Genomic DNA, 3672 nt, shown 5'->3' with positions numbered 1-3672 from the left:
CAAAAGACATGAAGAAAAAAAAATTTGTGAAATTCGCACACATGATCAACGGAAGACTTATGAGGAAAGAAAAAAAAATTTAGAAATTCGCACACACGATCAACGGAACACATGAAGAAAGAAAAAAAAATTTAGAAATTCGCACACACGATCAAGGAAAGACATGAAGAAAAAAAATTTGTGAAATTCGCACACACGATCAACGGAAGACTTAGGAAGAAAGAAAAAAAAATTTGAAATTCGCACACACGATCAAGGAAAGACAGGAAGAAAAAGAAACAATTGAGAAATTCGCACACACGATCAAATAAGACATGAAGAAAAAAAAATTGAGAAATTCGCACACACGATCAACGAAACACATGAAAGAAAAAAACAATTTAGAAATTCGCACACACGATCAAGGAAAGACATGAAGAAAAAAAAATTTGTGAAATTCGCACACACGATCAACGGAAGACTTAGGAAGAGAGAAAAAAAAATTTGAAATTCGCACACACGATCAAGGAAAGACAGGAAGAAAAAGAAACAATTGAGAAATTCGCACACACGATCAACGAAGCATATGAAAGAAAAAAAAATTTAGAAATTCGCACACACGATCAAGGAAAGACATGAAGAAAAAAATTTTTTGAAATTCGCACACACGATCAACGGAAGACTTAGGAAGAAAGAATAAAAATTTTGAAATTCGCACACATGATCAAGGAAACACAGAAAGAAAAAGAAACAATTGAAAAATTCGCACACACGATCAAATAAGACATGAAGAAAAAAAAATTGAGAAATTCGCACACACGATCAATATGAAAGAAAAAAAATTTAGAAATTCGCACACACGATCAAGGAAAGACATGAAGAAAAAAAATTTGTGAAATTCGCACACACGATCAACGGAAGACTTAGGAAGAAAGAAAAAAAAATTTGAAACTCGCACACACGATCAAGGAAAGACAGAAAGAAAAAGAAACAATTGAAAAATTCGCACACACGATCAAATAAGACATGAAGAAAAAAAAATTTGAGAAATTCGCACACACGATCAACGAAACATATGAAAGAAAAAAAAAATTTAGAAATTCGCACACACGATCAAGGAAAGACATGAAGAAAAAAAATTTGTGAAATTCGCACACACGATCAACGGAAGACTTAGGAAGAAAGAAAAAAAAATTTGAAATTCGCACACACGATCAAATAAGACATGAAAAAAAATCACGACGGTCTCCTGATGACTAACTAAAAGGGATTCTGACTGAGGGCGTTCAGTCATTATGCCACAGATGGCAACTTCGCTCCATTGGTCATTCGACCCACTCATGTACTAAAAATTCACCAACCACTTGTTTAAAATGAACCCACAATTCGCCAATCACATTCAGAGACTGTCGTTTTGCGTTCGAGAGTTTCAAATCAAGAGTTTTCCTCCGAGAAGGGGGAAAATGCGTCGGCACCAACGGGGCGGGGAGCTCTCTCAGGTCGAGCACCCTCTTCAAGCCTAGCCCTGCGAAGGACCTCCCTCTTCCCCAGGACGAAGGGATGGGAAACAGGCACGCCCACACGGCACTGACAGTTGCGGTCGAGGCGGGGATCGCCAGTGAAGGATCCCCGGGCGTAGGCCGATGTCGGAGCCTACTGGCACCCATCTTTAATTGCCTAAAAGGGATGGTGACTTAGGGCAATCAGTCCTTATCCCACAGATGGTATCTTCGCACCACTGGTCCTTAGACCAACCACTTGTACCAAATGTACTCACACTGTACCACATGTTCTGCGTACTCCTCCGACCCGTGGACCGAGTGATCCACTGCTCGGAGTGGTAGTTTCGATTCGGCCGACTAGAGCCGTTTTGCGTTCGAGAGTTTTGAATCAAGAGTTTTCCTCCGAGAAGGGGGAAAATGCATCGGCACCAACGGGGCGGGGAGCTCTCTCAGGTCGAGCCCCCTCTTCAAGCCTAGCCCAGCAAAGGACCTCCCTCTTCCCCAGGTCGAAGGGCTGGGAAACAGGCACGCCCACACGGCACTGACAGTTGCGTTCGAGGCGGGGATCGCCAGTGAAGGATCCCCGGGCGTAGGCCGATGTCGGAGCCTACTGGCACCCATCTTCAATTGTCCTTCCGCTGGTTCACCTACGGAAACCTTGTTACGCGTTAACTTCCTCTAAATGACCAAGTTCGATCCACTTTCCGGCACGCCGGCTCGACCCGGAGGTCAGCCAGAGCGCCAGTCCGAGGACCTCACTAAATCATTCCATCGGATGTTGCGACGGGCGGTTTGCACAAAGGGCAGGGACGTAATCAACACGAGCTGATGACTCGTGCTTACTGGGAATTCCTCGTTCAAGTGAGATATTTACCATTATTCCAGTGATGCCCTTCCGTCAATTCCTTTAAGTTTCAGCTTTGCAACCATACTTCCCCCGGAACCAAAAAGCTTTGGTTTCCCGGAAGCTGCCCGGCGTGTCATTTGAGGAACACAGCCGAATCGGTGGCTGGCATCGTTTATGGTTAGAACTAGGGCGGTATGTGATCGCCTTTGAACCTCTAACTTTCGTTCTTGATTAATGGAAACATTCTTGGCAAATGCTTTCGCAGTAGTTCGTCTTGCGACGGTCCAAGAATTTCACCTCTAGCGTCGCAATACGAATGCCCCCGTCTGTCCCTCTTAATCATTACCTCGTGCTCCGAAAACCAACAAAATAGAACCGAGGTCCTATTCCATTATTCCATGCACCATTATTTATGCGTCATGCATACTTTGAGCACTCTAATTATTTCAAAGTAAAATTGCCGAAACCGAACGACAACCGGTAAAGATCATCGGACAATTTCGGCGGCAATGCTCAGAACTGGCAGTGACCACCGGAGGGTGGACCACCCGTCTTGAACTAAGATCCAACTATGAGCTTTTTAACAGCAACAACTTCAATATACGCTTTTGGAGCTGGAGTTACTGCTGCGGCCGCAGCAGACTTTCCCTCCTTCTTTGATACAAGCATATGACTACTGGCAGGACCAACCAGGTTACTTTCACGTTCAGCGAGCGTTCGAAGCGGCGCTTCGAATCTCAGAGGTGGTGATGCCCCCGGCTGGCGAGGGCGCCGGACCCGGCATGACGGCCGGGTCCCCGTTCGCACAGATCGAACTAGAGCCTTCTTCCTCTAGTCGGTTCGAGACTCACTGCGTCCCCCTTGGCGTCAACGCCTGGACGCGAGAGTGCTCTGCCGTCGAGAGTCGTGCTCGCGCCGGAACAAACTGCAGAAAACCTCGTAAATGCTTCCATCACTGTTCAGTCTCCTCGCGGCTACAAACTACTGTCCGAGCTGCTACTGAATAGCCGAGACCTTTTGTTTCCGTGAGGCGAGCCCTCGCCCTTGTCGAGACGAGAGCGTTGCGTTTCTTGAGACACGCTCACTGTGCCTCACATGTATAGTCCTGCACAAAGTTCATGTTCCAAGCGAAAGATTTTTCTCCCAGGCGGTGGCCGTCGACGTCCGCATCCCCAGCCTCTCACCGAGGGAATTTAAATTTGAACGGAAAACGCATATCGGCCTTTCCGGCCTCGCTCGGGCTTCGTCTCAGACTTCCCGTCGCCGGACTTAGAAGAATTTCCACAATTTTCGAGACTTAGAAAAATTTCGGAAAAAATTGGACTTTGACAAAAAAACACTCTA

The 3672-nt window shown here is 45.9% G+C and overlaps 1 pseudogene; it reads right to left on the bottom strand.

Annotated features, from left to right (window-relative positions):
* Window positions 1-2105: 2105 nt before the first annotated feature.
* On the bottom strand, window positions 2106-3024 carry LOC147816238 (small subunit ribosomal RNA; annotated as a pseudogene; the record flags this gene model as incomplete).
* Between the last annotated feature and the right edge of the window lie 648 nt (window positions 3025-3672).

Source organism: Parasteatoda tepidariorum, chromosome 2 (genome assembly GCF_982258835.1).
Source record: "Parasteatoda tepidariorum strain Cologne lab strain chromosome 2, Ptep-v5.0, whole genome shotgun sequence".
NCBI classification, from domain to species: Eukaryota; Metazoa; Arthropoda; class Arachnida; order Araneae; family Theridiidae; genus Parasteatoda; species Parasteatoda tepidariorum.
This window is presented reverse-complemented; position numbering and strand designations above follow the sequence as displayed.